Here is an 18575-nt window from a genome sequence, read left to right as displayed (position 1 = left end):
GTTATTGTCTCTATCAACGTACCAACGCTTTCGTTTGGTAAGTTACAGGATCTTTGTTTTCAGATATATTTTTCCCACGTGGAATGTTTCCCCCTCTCTCTCTCTCTCTCTCTCTCTCTCTCTCTCTCTCTCTCTCTATATATATATATATATATATATATATATATATATATATATATATATAAATTACAGGCTACAAGTCAAAGCGTAAATGAGAGAGGATTCAAACATGTTTGGAAAAATTCAAACCAACTGGAAATACTTCTGGAAGAGAGACTACATCAACTTCCCTGACATAGCAGTATTCGCACATGACAAAGTCTGCACCAGAGATACGAATAAGGGCAGAACTGTGTGTGGATACCCTCTTGCTGTATATATGCAAGAAGGAACCTACTTCCATCCAGTTCTGGGACATATCAAATCACAAGATTGGTCTCTCTTTGCACGTATATCAAGATGGGCACTGGAGGATGGAATATCTCAATAAAATGTACGAGTCACAAACCACACGTTCCATCTTCGAGGATGACTGGTCCGTATTTGATAAGATTATACCTGCGTGGCCCATCGGAGATGTGTTTCAGATTATAGTATTTTGGTTCTATTTCCATTATGTCACGAGACCTGACATATAAAAACAATATGCCGAGCTTAAGAAACCCGTCAATGGAAACTTACCATTACCTACTTCGACATACCGTGTTGTTTGAGCAACAGTGTAATATTTCGAACACGGAGGGGTGCCATTTGGCAGCTGTTATACCAACTTTGTAACAGCATCATCGTTTTGATTCTCACTGAACACCTCATTTACGACGTAAGAAGAGATTTTTCCTGTGAAGTCTCCTACTTTATAGACGATGGCACGGGGCTGCTGCAAGAGAAAATTTATCTCCACTTGTTTGCAGAAAAGTTTCCAATGATTATTAATGTAGAGGAAATTTCCAAATAGCACATCAGATTGTAGGCTCATGCACTGCACAGTTTGCCTGAGAGAACTGGTCAAGTTACACAAACAAGGCCTCAGCCACCGTTACAATGCGGAGTTTCGATATCCAGACCACGACGTGCTCAGACAAAAAGTAATTTACAACGCCTGAAGAAATTTCTGTGAGGTGTTTCAAGAAAGTAGAAAGGAAGAATTACGGAGGCCTGGAAAATGGATACTAAGCTGTGGGCGCCACGCCATTTTTACAGTGAGGTAGGTGTTTTGTATTATCGCGTAATAGGGGAGAGAGTGTGGCAGATATGATACGCGAGTTGGGATGAAAGTCATTAAGGCAAAGACGTTTTTCGTTGCAGCGAGATCTATTTACGAAATTTCAGTCACCAACTTTCTCTTCCGAATGCGAAAATATTTTGTTGAACCCAACCTACATAGGTAGGAATGATCATCAAAATAATCTAAGAGAAATCAGAGCTCGAACAGAAAGGTTTAGGTGTTCGTTTTTCCCACGCGCTGTTCGGGAGTGGAATGGTAGAGAGATAGTACGATTGTGGTTCGATGAACCCTCTGCCAAACACTTAAATGTGAATTGCGGAGTAATCATGTAGATGTAGAGGTCAATTCTGGAATAAAATGTATCGTCACTAAATTTAGTCTTATTTCTGATAGAAGAGATTCAAGATTTCTTTCCTGGGGTGGTCAGGGATAAGAGACATTCCCGTAACTGTGAACGTTACGTATTGTGAAGGACAGCCCTTGGGCTGTGTCAAAAGGACACACTGTGTCATAAATCTTGAAACATTAGAAGTGTGATTTCTTGACCATCTTGCAAAGTTACACCTTCAAGGCTGCGTATAAAAGATGCTACTGGCAGAAAGTTTGCTGCATATGTTGTTCAGTCATTCATTTTGTCAAGTGATGTGGCTGACGGATATGACATCACTGCTCAAGCTTGGCGAATGAGCTCCAAAGCCAGAGCCTCAAAGTTCACGGGGTTGCAGTGGCAGGTGGACGGGGTAGATGCTTCGGCTACATCAAATGACAGCGAGTGTAAAGATGGTGAAAATGAGAGGAAATAACTCTCGCTCTGGTACAGGGTCACAGGTTGTTGGCCCTTTTGCCTCTAGAGGAGAAGCAGGAAGAGGCAGAGCCGATTTCAGTTTCTCGTAGCACAACGCAAGAGAGGCACTTTTGCCGGTCTCCGATTAGGCTGTGGAAGTGGTACGACAACAAGTTGCAATTACCAAAGCTTCTCAAGAGGGGGGGCCCTTTAGGGCTGGGAGTAACTCTCGTGATGAGATGAGCCGGAACAGGGCTGCTGAAGGAGTGCTCGACCTCGGTCCCTGCGATTTGTGTCATACGCAGGCACTGTTCTGAGCATCGATAGCCTCTGGGAAAGAGGAGGGTCAAACCTCACGAGTTACACAGTATAACGTGTTCACAGTTTTCTTACCGACTGTCACAAGCGAAGATCTCGAGATGACACAGTTTGACGTTTGCACTGCATTTCTACACGGCAACCCTAAAAAACAAAACTGTACAGCAATACCTGAGGGACTGAGGACTATCACAAAGAATCCTGTAGTCTGAAAATCTGAGATGTAGGTGGTGGGGCTAAAGCAGGCTCCTCTATGGTAGAACAAGAAATTTCTAATTTCTTTTTTTTTTTTTTTTTTTTTTCTTCAGATATCATTTTCGAGCAAATGACACCGATCCGTGTTTATTCCGTGGTCGTCAATGGTGCTGTTGCTATGTTAGCAATACTTGTAAACGATGGACTTCTTGCATCAAAACTGAGGAAAGTTATTTGTAAAGTTGTCACTTCACCAGAAGAATCTTTTCATATTACGATCCAAGATGATCATTATTTTGTGGCAGTGGAAACTGAGTAAATCGGGTGGGAAAGGAAATGTTTATTCATCAATGACCTGCACCAGAAGAAGAATTCATCACCTTTTTCAATGATCACAAAAATACACAATGGCAAATGGTAAAGGCAATTCTATAGTATTTGCTCGAAACCGAAAATTATGGTATAGAACATTATGACATCAGAGCTAGTACCTTTTTCTAATGCTGATTGCGCAGGTGTTCTGAATATCTACAACGGAATCTCTATTCCGTTTAGCATATGGACTGGTAAGCTGGGCTTCCCAAAGGCAAACTATTGTTCCATTCTGATTTCACTACAGGCAAGAATGCATAGCAATTACGATACAATAATTGCTTTCCGTTTGAAACTCCTTCAATGCTACCCTTCCTATGAACTTCTACCATGATATATTAAGCAAGTAGTATGTAGAATGTTATCACTTTAACCACAGTAGGCCAATTTGTAATTGAGGAAATATTACAGAAAAAACATAACCTTATAAAATATCAAGCATTGCCTAGGATATACACTGCTGGCCACCGTAAATGCAACACCAAGAAAGACAAGAGGTAGCACAACAAAATTTATTTTGTAGATAACATGTTGACCAAGTATCAAATAATTACGTTTACAGACGTCTGTAACATGTGGTTCCTGCCAGAGTCAGTAGCCAGAGTAGCCGCCATAGTTGGAGATCACCGCTGCCACACATCTCGGCATTGAGTCAAAGAGACGTTGGATGTGTTCCTGGGGTACAGCAGCCCAAGCAGCTTCCACACGTTGCCAAAGATCATCTGGTGTGGCAGCTGGGGATGTAATCTGGGTCACTCGTTGAGCAACCATGGGCCACATGTTTTCTATCGGCGAAAGATCCGGAGAGCGAGCCGGCCAGGGAAGCAATTCAATCTGGTTATTGACGAAGAACCTTTGGACAATGCGTGCCACGTGTGGTCGCGCATTATCCTGTTGAAATATGGCTGTGGCCGAGCCCTGAAGGTAAGGAAGGACAACTGGCTCCAGCACCTCGGATATGTAGCACCGGCTATTTAAAGTACCGGCAATGCGTACTAGAGGCGTGCGAGAGTAATATCCAATACCGCCCCATACCATAATACCCGGTGCAAGAACAGTGTGGCGGTGCATAATGCAGCTGTCCAGCATCCTCTCTCCACGGTGTCTCCACACTCGAATCCGACCATCGTGGTGCTGCAGACAGAAGCGTGCCTCGTCAGTAAAGACAACGTCATTCCATTCTGCCGTCCACATCCGTCTGTCATCACACCATTGGCGACGGAGACGTCTGTGGTTCTGCGTCAATGGTAGACGAAGCAATGGACGTCTTGCGGACAGACCACTCTGCTGTAAACGGCGTCGAATGGTACGCGCAGACACTGGATGATGCGTTACAGACGCAATGTGCTGTGCTATGGTTCGGGATGTCACTGAGCGATCCGTCACTGCCATGCGCACAATTTGCCTATCAGCACGTGCAGTGGTGCACCGAGGTGAATGCGATCGACCACGTCGGTCCGTCGTACCCTCCTGCATACAACGGTCACATATCCGCATTACAGTTGTTTGGTTTCGTCCAACACGACTAGCGATTTCTCTGTATGATAATCCACAATCTCGGTAAGCCACTATCCTTCCTCTGTCAAACTCGGATACTTGATCAAAAGATGTTCGCTGTTGTCTACGAGGCATAACTGATCGTCTTGTGAAACAACCACAAGGTAAACACACGTGCCGAACGTACACTCGTCGAAATCGCCAAGCCTTAAATGGCGCTATGAGGTGGCGCCACAGGCGCGCGTGATGTGTGTCTGCGCTGAAATTCTAATCAGTTGCATATCTCATCGCTGCAAACCCATGGTGTAAATTTCACTTGATTCGGATGCTTCCTTCAGGGTGTTGCATTTACGGTGGCCAGCAGTGTATATTGAATTTCTGTTCCTATGAAAGTTTACTTTTTATTTTTTAAAAGTTGAAACTTGAAGTACATAGAAACTAAAGAATATTAACCTTTTACAGAGCGCCTTCACACTATTCATCCAAGCTGTGACAGCATGGGACAAGTCGTAAAATTTTAATTTGAAGGTTGAAATTTTACATTGCTGATTATTTACAGACTAAGTTGCATACTTCTCTAGTATTTCTTACTTATAAAACATTCTTCTGTTGAAAATATCTCTAGTATTGTTTTGATACTGTCAGCTTTTATATTTTATTGTGACAGAATGGAACAATAAAACCTGATTCACAGTGCTGAATGGAACTTTAGATCCTCGTTGCTGCACACCTTAGAATGAACTGGCACAAGCTACACAAACGGTTCTGAGAGCTTCCTACACAAGATGATAGAATATGATTTTGGAAAAGAATTAACTTATAGCACACGTAGGGATGAAGGATGCAAACCTATTTTATACCTGAAAGATGCAAACAGTGTACTGTGTCCACACTATTCCTACAGCATCCTTTCTGCCACAGGTAGCATCTTAAGAAGCAGCAACTACGTATTATTAACATGGTTTATGAGGCAATACTGTACTTCATTCTTGCTTTTGCTGGCTCAACTTTGCAATTCTGTAACTATGCAACCTTCAGTTATGAGTTCTACGAGTAAAAGTATTGTAAGTTTGTGAAGAAAGCAGTGATATTCATTGCATAGTGTTGTCAGTTTTGTCTGCGAGTTAAGGTGACTGAGTTTCAACGTGCACAGACCTAAACAGAGGGAGTCACATAAGACTTTCATCACAAACTTCAAAAGTGTCATACGAGACAAAATCCAATCAGCATCACAGATTGCAGCAGCAAAGCTGTGTGAAGTTTCATTACAGACCGTACAAAGAATATTTGCAGAAACACAGGCAAATGAAACCTACGGTCAAGAAATGACATTTCAGTCTCTGAGATAAGATATTGGCGGAAGAACTGTCACCAATTTGAACGATTTTCAAAAAGAAGTTGTTCACTCAACATTTTATAACCACGTTGAGTAGTCTACAAGGCAATAGGTGGCAGATGGACGCAAGCACCAGATATTTTGGACATGATCAGCTGCCGAGGAGCAGATATTGACTCAGACCGTGTTTTGGTAAAAATCAAAACCTTAGAAAGGATTCGAGAGGTACTCAGAGAAACAGGAAAACAGAAAACAAACGGACGGTTTGACGAGCAGATGTCAGAGGCGCTGCACGATAGGAATTGAGCTCGACAAAGAATTTTACAGAGACCCCACACGAAATAATTTGGCAACGTTTAAAGAGACGAGAAGGATAGCTAAGAATTTAGCTTGGAATAAGAAGAGATTAGAGGAAAGGGAAAATGTGGATGAAATACAGAAGAGCTTTGAAAATAAGCAGGGTCGGAAATTCTTTTAATGGTGTGGGATAAACAAAGAGAGGATATCAGCCAAGGGTGGACATGCTGAAAGATGAGACACGACAGTTTGATAGTTGGTAAGAAGAAAATAATAGAAGCACAGGCACAACATTTTGAAGTGTTACTGTCAGACAGACACATCATAAGTGAAGAGTGAAATGCAGGGGCTGGAGAAGAAACTGAAGAAGAACAAGAGGTGGACGGAGATGACGGCATACTAGACACAGAACCACTCTCGACAGAAGAGTTAGGAGAAATTATAAAGCAACTCAAGAATAACAAAGCTCCCGGATACGACCTCGTAACGGTGGAAATGGTAAAACACAGAGGAGAAATGTTAGTAAGGAGGATATGTAAAATAATTACAACGGCCAGGGAAACAGAGAAAATGCCAGCAGACTGAACGTCAGCAACCATCTGCCCTATACGTACAAAAGGATCACACATTCAGTGTAAGAACTACCGAAGAATATCTACCGAGCATCGTCTACAAAATCCTTTCTACTGCTATAACAGAGAGAGTAAGTAGAAGAGCAGAAAGGATTCTAGGCAGGCTTTAGATCTGGGAGGTCTACAGCTGACCATATCTTTACAGTACGTATGGTGCCGAAGAATACCTACAAATATAATGTACGATTAGAACCCCTATTTATAGATTTTAAACAGGCCAAGACAGAGTTAAAAGATCAGCACTTTGGGAAACAACTGACATTCAAATTTCCTAACAAATTAATAAAATTAAGTAATACAGCCCTAGAAAACAGCAGAAGCCAGGTTAAAGTTCAGGGACGTCTGTCGAGATCGTTTCCAATGGGAGAAAGTCTAAGACAGGGAGACCCATTTTCCCCAGTACTATTGAACCCGATATTAGAGAATGAAGTACGATAAATAATAACAAACCCAGGAGGCAATATTTACAACAGACTGCTTCAAATTTTAGCCTATGCAGACGATGTGGTACTAAGTGCTAAAACTACGGAGGCAGTTATGTCAGCTTTCAAAGAGTTTGAAGCCGCTGTCAAGAACATCGGTTTAGAAATTAGTGAGACAAAATCTAGATACACGGTAACTGAGATAGTTAGAAAAAATGTAGATAATCTCCAGTTAGAAGGGTACAGCTTCAAAAGAGTAGACTGTTTATATATGAGGGCTGTTTTTTTTTTTCAACCTCCGATCGTCCATCTAAGCAAGTAAGAGGTAGGGAGGGGCCGATCTGCGCGTCATGCGATTGCACAGCTCCCCCACCACAACCTCTGCCGTTTGCAGCTGCAGTGTGTCAGTCGTAGCCGAGCTATGTCCGTGTAAATGTGGCCGCTACGCTCGATGTTCCCGCCAAATGTGAGTCACGAAGTGTAATCCGTTTTCTGCAAGTAGAAGAATGTAGTGCTGCGGAAATCCATCGCAGAATGAGCAACGTGTACGGTAACAACGTTATGAGTGATGGTAGTGTTCGGGAATGGTGTCGAAAATTTAGAGGACGACGAATAGACGTCCACGATGAAGGTGGACAAGGTCGCAAGTCTGTCATCACTGTAGGCCTCGTCGAGCGTGTCGATCGGGTGGTGAGATGCAAACAGAGGTTTACAATTAGCGAACTGTCAGACGAATTTCCAGACATTTCGAGGTCTGCTTTGTACACAATTGCGACTCGAGACCTAGGCCATCGGAAATTGTGTGCACGCCGGATCCAAAAAAGCATAGTACCGACCACAAAACGCAAAGGGTGGCGTCAGCATTATCGTTTCTCACACGTTATGCCGATGAGGGAAACGTTTTTTTGAAGTCGATTGTTACTGGCGATGAAACGTGGGTCCTCTGTGACAATCCTGAAACAGGAACAGTCGAAGTAGTGGATGCACACAGCTTCCCCAAGTGAGCCAAAAAAGTTTAAACATTCACTGACGAAAAGAAAAACAGTGGCCACAGTGTTTCACGACCGTAAAGGAGTGCTGCTGGTGGACTTTATGGAGGAAGCTACGACAATAACTGAGGAAGTTTATTGTGAAACTTTATGTAATCTCCGCAGAGCCATTCAAAACCAACGCAGAGGAATGCTTTCGTCTGGTGTTGTTTTGATCGGTGACAACGCCCGACCACACAGTGCCGACACGACAAAAGATCTCCTCAAAAAGTTTAAATGGGGAGTTTTTGAACATCCACCGTACAGCCCAGATCTAGCACCGAGTGATTATCACCTGTTCCGAGAACTGAAGTCACGGTTAGGTGGGCAGAGCTTCGCTACTAACGAAGAACTTCAGGATGCCGTCAAGACTTACCTGTCCTCACTGGCGGCAACATTCTTTGTGGAAGGCATCGAAAAGCTTGTGTCGCGGTATGACAAGTGCCTCAATCGTTTTGGCGATTATGTAGAAAAATAAGTTAAGACTTTACTGTAGTTTTGGTAATAAAATTATTATTTTCTGTACATTTTTCTTTTATTTAGAGCCAATTAGAGGCTGAAAAAAAAAAAAAAACACAGCCCTCGTATTTTGGCTCAGTAATAACATCAGAAAACAAGGTGGAGGCAGATATAGCAAGCGAAATTAAGTCTGTCAACTGATCATATACAGCACTATACTCCATGTTCAACAGTAAGAACCTAAATAGGAAATTAAAGCTGACACTTTACAAAACAATGATCAAACCAGTTCTTACGTACGGCAGTGAGGCACAGGTACTGACGGAGGCTTCGGAGAAGAAGCTAAGTATCTGGGAAAGGTAAGTGCTGAAGAAGATTTTTGGTCCCGTAAAAAAAGGAGAGTTATGGAGAATTAGGACTAATAAAGAAATAAGGTCTCTGTACAAAGAATCCGATCTGGTAACCTCAGTCAAAACGAGAAGGCTAAGACAATGAAGACATGTCCAGCAGATGACAGAAGAAAAACACGCAAAGAAGCTGATGACGGAACGTCCCAATGACAGGAGGAGGAGAGGACAACTGCGTGTGAGGTGGTTGGAAGATGTGGAAGCCGACCTGAGAGCAGTGGGGGTGAGGAGGAGGTGCAGGCGTGCTGGAAGTCTGTGACCGAGGAGGCAGAGGTCCTCGGAGGTCCGCCGTGGAGTGAGTAAGGAAGTACGTAAACAAAGGTACATAAGAAAAGCTGATTGGGAAAAAATGGAAACTGTTGTATTTCACTGCCTTCCCACATATGCTGCTTAAGAAGAAGAAGCAGTACTGGATATTGCATCAAAAGTCACAGTCATCTAAGACAAAATAAAAAGCAGAATAATATAAATACTCCACTGCTCGAAATAAATCTAAAACACTGCCCCCTCTCTCTGCTTCCTTCCTGTCACCTTCCCATTCCTCTTCCCTTCAAAACGTTTATCGACAAGTGACACGACAGCTGCCGGCTGTACACTGACTGTGCCGGCATATTTGTCGGTGTTACACGTGGATAGCAGACGACCTGTTTTTATCTTCGTACAGAAGTTAGCACGTACGTGCACACCAAAGGAACGCTTAAATGTTCAAGAAAAGCAACTGGAATCACTCAACAGAGGAAAGTCCACTGGACCTGACGGGATACCAATTCGACTCTACACAGAGTACGCGAAAGAACTTGCCCCCCTTCTAACAGCCGTGTACCGCAAGTCTCTAGAGGAATGGAAGGTTCCAAATGATTGGAAAAGAGCACAGATAGTCCCAGTCTTCAAGAAGGGTCGTCGAGCAGATGCGCAAAACTATAGACCTATATCTCTGACGTCGATCTGTTGTAGAATTTTAGAACATGTTTTTTGCTCGTGTATCATGTCGTTTTTGGAAACCCAGAATCTACTCTGTAGGAATCAACATGGATTCCGGAAACAGCGATTGTGAGAGACCCAACTCGTTTTATTTGTTCATGAGACCCAGAAAATATTAGATACAGGCTCCCAGGTAGATGCTATTTTCCTTGACTTCCAGAAGGCATTCGATACAGATCCGCACTGTCGCCTAATAAACAAAGTAAGAGCCTACGGAATATCAGACCAGCTGTGTGGCTGGATTGAAGAGTTTTTAGCAAACAGAACACACCATGTTGTTATCAATGGAGAGATGTCTACAGACGTTAAAGTAACCTCTGGCGTGCCACAGGGGAGTGTTATGGGACCATTGCTTTTCACAATATATATAAATGACCTAGTAGATAGTGTCGGAAGTTCCATGTGGCTTTTCGCGGATGATGCTGTAGTATACAGAGAAGTTGCAGCATTAGAAAATTGCACTGAAATGCAGGAAGATCTGCAACGGATAAGCACTTGGTGCAGGGAGTGGCAACTGACCCTTAACATAGATAAATGTAATGTATTGTGAATACATAGAAAGAAGGATCCTTTATCGTATGATTTTATGATAGCGGAACAAACACTGGTAGCACTTACTTCTGTGCGGAACGATTTGAAGTGGAATGATCATATAAAATTAATTGTCGGTAAGGCGGGTACCAGGTTGAGATTCATTGGGAGAGTCCTTAGAAAATGTAGTCCATCAACAAAGGAGGTGGCTTACAAAACACTCGTTCGATCTATACTCGAGTATTGCTCATCAGTGTGGAATCCGTACCAGGTCGGGTTGACGGAGGAGATAGAGAAGATCCAAAGAAGAGCAGAGCGTTTCGTCACAGGGTTATTTGGTAACCGTGATAGCGTTACGGAGATGTTTAGCAAACTCACGTGGCAGACTCTGCAAGAGAGGCGCTATGCATCGCGGTGTAGCTTGCTCGCCAGGTTTCGAGAGGGTGCGTTGCTGGATGAGGTATCGAACATATTGCTTCCCCCTACTTATACCTCCCGAGGAGATCACGAATGTAAAATTAGAGAGATTCGAGCGCGCACGGAGGCTTTCAGACAGTCGTTCTTCCCGTGAACCACACACGACTGGAAAAGAAAAGGGCACGTAAAGTGCCCTCCGCCGCACACCGTTGGGTGGCTTGCGGAGTAGAAATGTAGATGTAGATTAATCAAAATTAAAACACCTTTAAAATTTAACAGATGACCTGTAATGAAGTCTGTCGCTGTATAGCACCTTCTGAATCGCACGAGAATACTTTACTATGGAGAGGGTGTTGTTTAACTACAGAATAAATAATTCATTGATATATAGTTCCTCAGCAATAATAAATGTATTACATTTAGTCACAGTCGGCTTCTAGCTTCAATATCTTTTCTGTAATGTGCTATCTGCCAATTTTGGGTACCGTATCATTTTCGAGTGAACGTCTTATACGCATCCAGCACCCGAGCGTCAGACAGCACGTCTCGGGGCAAAACTTTCCAGGTTCGGCTCGACGTGCACGGGCAGGAGGCTCGCAACTTGTGACGACTGAGGTGTACGGTGAGGCTACCGGAGGAGAAAGCGTCCAGAGTGGTCCAGTGTGGGCCTTTCCGACTTTCTCCTCCGGTCTCACTCTTTCCGACACAGTGTCGAGAACACTGTGTCAAAAACAGAGAAGGTTCTTCTCTAAGCTCCTTTCTCGCAAGGGCACAGTGGAAGCGGGAAGTATCGGGACTGAGCAAGTTGCCACCGCTTACAGAGGAACTCGGGCTCAGATTCCTAGCACGTGTGGAGAATGCAGAGTCCACCCGTCGCTAAAGAGCATTACGTCAATGGCCACTAAGCAGTTCCTGTACAGGTACAACTGGTGGAATATGGGAAACTGTTACTATCTCTTGCAGGCTGGACCTTTTGAGTGAGTTACACTGAAGGTGAAGCAAAAGGCTATCACATTGACTGTTCATGGAAATGAGAGTGAAAAAGGTAACACACCATCCAAGTCACCTTTAAAGCAGTTCGGTGAAGCTGAGGACAATCCGAATGCTAAGATCTCCGACTCATCGGCCGAGTTCATTTACAGTCATCGGCCGATCGGAAGGCTTCTCCCGGGCAGGTATGGAGCACACGGGAGGGACACCAGAGGAGCTGCCTACATTATTCTCCCAGTCTCCCTTCAGTGCCCTCCAGAATACTCAGTTACACAGAGGAAAAGAGTTGTCATCTAGCAGTTTATAGAGTGAAAACTTTTTTCTCTGTGCTTTTTCCCTAAATATTCACATTTTGCTTCCTATATGTGTACTTGGAAATCTAACTTAATAAAAAAGAGGAGGGGGGCTGAACAAATATTAACAACTATTCCTGAAGGGTGTATATTAATTTGTAAACATAAGAGAAGTCCATATAAAAAATTCTCCAGGCCTGTCCATTTGCAAACACTGCCACTAAAACGACCTCAGCATACCAAAATGCCTCAATAAAACCATTTCTAGAATAAGGCATTAGTACTACACAAATACTTCAAATTCCGTAGAATGGCTGTTTTCTGAAACAGCTACATAATTTTGAAAGTTGCATAATTTTTATCAATTAAAATGCCTCATTAAATGCAAGGATTTGGTGGAGAACAGAAACTTTTACTTAAACATATTAATAACACACAAACGAGCAGAAAAAGTGTGACTCTATTAACAAACGAGCTCTCTTAAACCTAAAATCGAGAACTGTAAACCGGTAACATAACATTCGAGGGCACACAGAATAACGCCCTGTTAGCAAAGGCAAAAAGCATATGGGTTTTAAATACATTCATTTTTTAGCATACATAAGGCATTTTAACTAAAACAAATAGTTTCTGTTGGCCCAAGAAAAACTAATTTACATTAAAAGTGTCAAATATTTTTCCTTCCTTTTCTAACAACAATGATGCACCTCTGCTATAATATGACATGCAAGGAGGAACCTGCATTTATATTCCTTTCATTTACTATCTCAAGTGAATTGATATAAACGTTTCCTCAAACGAAATGTGCCAGTTTCACATGGTAGTGAGTTTGTTAACCTTTCAATAACTATGACATTTTACTTGCTTAAGGACAATCGTTTCTCTAAATTAAAAATACAAAAAGCCTCGACAACAACTGCTCTGGACAGTGGCTAGTCACAGTGTGTGAATATTTCCCTAATAAATTGGCAAAGCGCCACACGATTTAGAGCTTCCCGTAGGCCCGGCACTGCAATCTCGCCTTCTGGTAACTTCGAGGGCTCCACCTTCAGATGACTACAAGCTACACCAGCTAAACATCCGAGACAAACTTTCACTGCACCACAAGACTCGGCAAACGCTGCTGTCACCTGTCAACCTGTGAGATGAAATGGAACCTAATTTAAAAATTTAAAAAGGAGACAGCATACTATTTGCAATGAGGTACATCTTCAAAAATTCTGATGAATTCCTTAATCTCAAGTATTACAGTACAATAATGAATGCACACAAAGTAATTAATCAAAGAACACTCAGATACTCGTGAAACAAACTATTCAATTCCCCAACAATTACGAACGGTTTTGCACCGATGGGTTGTTCTAAGTGCCTGAAAAAGATAGAGCAAATAAACATTACAAGGGTGTTCCACTTGGTGTAAACTGTACAGTAATTTTTAAACCACTTTTGCAGTGTAATCGGTGTCAACATGAAGGTGCAGGCGAACGGCTGTCTGCCGGAGCTGTGTCGAGGTCCGGGCAATGTAGGCAGCCAGGTTGTCAAATTTGTTGCTTAACTTCATTTCCAAATATAAATAAACGTGAAGGTGTGGAGCGGCAAGGGGCGTACGACAGGCAGCAGCCACCAACCCTCAGTCCCGAGGAGCCGACGTAAGTGTGTCCCACGAAGGTGAACAGGAGCGTACAGCTTCGCTATCTCCTAACTGTGGTGGCTCAGTGACACGCTGGTTGTCAGACAGGGCTAAGCAGGCCCGGCCAGTGAAACTGCCCAGGGTGCCGAATGTGGAGCCGCAGGCCGGAGAGAGGCGGCAGGCGGCGTCGGACAACTGCGGTCCGGAGCCGGCCGGATCTCGTGCCTCGGACCGGGACGTGCTGTCGGCGCCCGGAGAGTCGGGTAGCTGTCCGAGGTTCGTGGACCAGGTACGACAGCGGAGGCTGCGTCACGAATAGGTTGACGACCGGCACAGGCTGTCGACGGACCTTCCGGCTGGGACAGAAGCTTCACAAAACTCAGTCGGCACCTCAGATCCGGTTGTCGATTTGCGGAAGTGGACGGCAGTAAGTGGGCACACGGCACGGGATCGCCGTGTCGGGAGATCGTCGACCTCTTCTGGTGGCACTCTAGTTACACCACTGGGGACCGTCTGTTGTTTACGTCGTTACATTTTCGTCCCCCTAGGAATATCTGGCACGTCGATTCCTATTGATGAGCTGGCTGAAGTAGAATCACTAATATATGACAGCTGCTTTTACACTTCACAATCTCCATCCTGAGTCCATGGTAACACTTCGGCATCCTTTCTTTTTCTCTACACTTAGAACATAAGCTTTTTAGTTCCTAGTTTGCACTACTCTCTTTCTCTTCAGTTCAGTTAGCAGCTGAAGGAAAGGGGGGGGGGGGGATCAGGAAGACAAGTAACCTCGCTGCTCTTCCTACTTAATATTTACGTTCTAATGCTAGTAATGTCCGACACTGAGTAAATGGGATTGACGATACGAAGCCTCTCCGTAAGTGCATCTCGTACTAAAATCTGAATCCCACACATACTTAAAATACATACCTAGCTCACCTCTAATAACCAGTGAAAATTCCCCTAAATCTCATTCAGCCATTCCAAGGATTAATCTACTAAAACAACATCATACACTCTCTGGCAGACCAATGCAAAAAGCAGGCACTCCTTGACCTGCGCGAACTCATTTATGTTAATCTACACTGTTGCCTTATTGTATAACAAATAAGAAAAAAACTATTTACAAATTAAAGGACTTAGTAGTAGCATTGCCACGGTTGCATTCTCAGACATACCACCCTGGAAAACACCATTGTTCTATCACTCACTGAACACGATTTATCTTCATTGTATGTCAGTAATGCACATAATACTTCATCATCTTCTGTAATATGACATATTCATAACTGTAACTCACCATCCTTGTAGTATGACCTTATGAGAAATCCTCTATTCATTATAAGAAACGTTAATAGTTCAACTCACAGCTACCTCTCACTCTGAGAGACAAGTCCACTGGGGCTGCTTCGTAGAGCCATCTGATACCACAGACTTACTTCCTCGGTCGCAGCTGATTTTCAGCTATTCCCTTGTGTCCTTAGTACTCCTCTGATATTTCATAATATTTCTTAATATCTGACTCTTTTTTTTTTCTTTCTCCCAATGTCAAATCTCTGACCTCAGAAAATACTGTAGGTTAATTTTCTATCACACTCACTGTGCTCGAGGGACCTGGAGCAGTGTAACGATCACATTACGTCTAAAGACCATCCGTTTCAGTGTAGTACCTCAGGATATCGCTGCTTTGGGTCAGTGTTGCACGATGCAGAGACAAGAAATTCTACCTATCCAGTATTTTTGCAACACTTGAATCACTTTGTCAGCACTGTACCGGTGTTTACATCTGCCTGCTCGTCTATCTTACATCTGGGAACTAACTATTATTCACTAACTATTGCCCCTGTAGGCACCGTAACACCAGACTAACATATTTCCCATTACATACTTTACTAAAGATTCAAAATATCACACTACAAGATCTCACTGTTTCTTACTAAATTAAATACACCAAACAGCTACTATTCATACTGCCACAGTACTCATTCAACGTAATGTAAGTATTACTTGAAAGTTCCTTTAATCTATTACTTAAGCACACAGGTTCACTATACCCAGCATAAAGTACTCCAATACAGAAAATTCTACGAATGAATGGATGCCAAGTAAGGAAGATGCTGCTGCTTCAGATACTGAAGATGCCACTGATGCTTGTAGTGATATTGAAGTTAAAAGAGAGACAAGTGATAATAGTAGTGATAAAAATGACAGCTGATGAAAACAATGAAGCGATTGTGTTTTTTGTAGGCATTCTACATGGTAGAATGGAATAATGACCCTTTTGGGACAAGAAAGCTGCTAAAGCATATTTTGCAATAAAGGGCTGGTCCAATATATGCAACAAAAGACACATTCAAGAGTATATTCAGAGATGAAATGTATGATATAATGGTATGTGAAACTGACAGGAAAGCAAATAAAGTATTCACATATTATAACATCAATTCAGAAGAAGCAGTGAAAGTGTGGAAGCCATTTACAGCTGAAGAATTTGAAGGAAATGTGGGAAACAAATGCATTGCATTGTATTGTATTGTATTGTGCAAGCTTATCCCTCAACAGGTTTTGGCTCATAAGCAAATTTAGAAGATCTGACAATGTGGAGGCTTGGGCTGAGCATTTGAAAAGTGACAAAGTTGCCGTGTGATCTGACACGTCCGAAGTGCTAAATTCAAAGCTTCGAGGAACCTAAGTGCATACTTGTTGCCTCATTGTTGATGAGCAGCTTTTTCCTTACAAAGGAAAGACAAGATTCACTCAATACATGCCCTCAAAGCCAACCAAATATGACAGATGAAGGTTTTGTGGACTTCTGATTTGTGAGATTCTTATCAAACAACTGGCTAGTACGGGTAAATCAGTTTCTGGAAGAGAAACTAATTAAGAAGAGAGGGTAGTAAAAGACTTATGTTACCATTTCAAAACACCAGCAGAAATATAGTCACTGATAATTTTTTCACCACTCTGCCATTAGGAAGGCTGTCGGCGACTTGGGATTTGTCGACAGTCGGTACTATGAAAAGAAGTGAGCCCTATATACTCCCAGAAATGCAACCTTCCTCTTCATGCCAAGAACTGTTGCATATATTTGGATCAATGAAGACAATGTTTCTGTGTGTTCATATGTCCCCATGTCTAATGTTGTCCATAATTTATTATGATGTATCCATTTCTGGCCCTCTTTCAAAGACAGATGTTATACACTGTTATAATAGCACAGAAGTTTGGCACTGATAATATGGGCAAGTTGTGTTCTCACTACGGTGTAAAGAGGAGAACACAGAGATGACCCCTAGCACTTTTTGCAACATTCTGGATATTTCTATTTACACAGAAAATAATCCTCAGACAAAAACTGTGACTCGCTGATACAGGTTACCTGAGTAACACGACGAGGACACAAGGGATAGATTCGGGTTTATTGGGTCAATCCATCTTGCTCTAGGTCTCCCTCTTCCCCTCAAACTTTGCCTCCATCATCAGTTTTGCTATTCTTCTATCTTCCATTCTCTTTACATGCCCAAATCATTTTAATCTGTTCTCAATTCTCTCTTTCAGCTTTTCTATTCCAATTTCATTCACATCTTCATTTCTCACTCTCTCTCTCTCTCCTCATTTTCCCTGATCATATTTCTTAGTAATTTCATTTCACTGACTCAGATTCTACTTTACTCCTTTCTTGTCACTTCCCACGTCTCTGATTCCTATGACAGCACGGGTGCCAAGAACATCTGGAACAACCCTCCATTACACTTCATTTTGTTAACTTCTGCCACCATTCTTGCACCCTCCCCTGTCACGCTTTCTACATTTTAAAGTTATCCACAATTTCAATGTCCTCCTCTTTAATATTAATTTGCCCCTTGCCCACTTTGTCTTCTCTAATTACCGTCATAGTCTTGCTTTTCTCCACATTGCATTTCATTCCGTATTTCTTGATTTTTTTTCCTCCATTTAAGATGTCTATTCGTTCTTGTCTACCCTTACTGTCAGTTCCCTATAACACATCATCATCAACATATAGCAATAACTTCATCTCCCTTCCTCTATGAGCTTCTTTTGTCTCATTCACAATTTCACTCATCAAATTTATAACTAACTAAATAAAACATGAATTAGTGTATCAGGTAAAACAGTATACACTGCTAAATTCATACTTCACTACTTACAACAATCCACAGTCATATTTACCTATTGTTTACGTTGTCCCAATCTTTCTCGGTACCCGCAGCCTTCGTCGCCTTAACTGTGTGCTCTGTCTGCACTGCCTGGCAGATTGGCCTTTCTGTCAGCATACTCAGTGGAATCAGGTGATTTTGGGCAAGGAGCCGAGTGTCCTGTTAAATTGCAAGGTGCATACCATAGGTGATAATCGTTCAGCCCTCAGATCTTTACCATATACTACAACCGAGTTTAAATCTAATATAGCGAGAAACAGTAAGGTGGGATACAAAGATACGAGGGCCCCACGAGTGAAAAACCAAAATCTAAGCCACTACTTACATACGTTGCCGATGTCCGAGTCGAATCACCACTGCAGTCTCTATCTGCTTCTGCCAATAGAACGAAGCGAGCCTCCTTCTCCTCTGTCGATCGATCGGTCTCCGAGCAATTGCAATTCTGACCCCACAACATTGCAGACAGGTTACGCATACGACAGGTACCGATCGGAGGGAGTCGTCTCGGCGTTTGTCGAGAGGCACTCGACCTCCGACTGGCGGTCCCGGATTCGGTTGACGAGGAGGAAGACTGGAGGACATT

General features: G+C 42.7%; 1 protein-coding gene across 1 annotated transcript in view; it reads right to left on the bottom strand.

Annotated features, from left to right (window-relative positions):
- Positions 1 to 18092, bottom strand: part of LOC124554214 — a 95279-nt gene extending 77187 nt beyond the window's left edge. The window contains exon 1 of the mRNA XM_047128282.1: positions 18006 to 18092. The gene's annotated coding sequence lies outside the window, so the exon portion shown is untranslated. The remainder of the gene's footprint in view (positions 1 to 18005) is intronic.
- Positions 18093 to 18575: the final 483 nt, after the last annotated feature.

This window comes from Schistocerca americana, chromosome 11 (genome assembly GCF_021461395.2).
Source record: "Schistocerca americana isolate TAMUIC-IGC-003095 chromosome 11, iqSchAmer2.1, whole genome shotgun sequence".
Taxonomy (NCBI): Eukaryota; Metazoa; Arthropoda; class Insecta; order Orthoptera; family Acrididae; genus Schistocerca; species Schistocerca americana.
The sequence above is the reverse complement of the archived record's forward strand: the minus strand, read 5'-3'. Positions and strand labels throughout refer to the sequence as shown.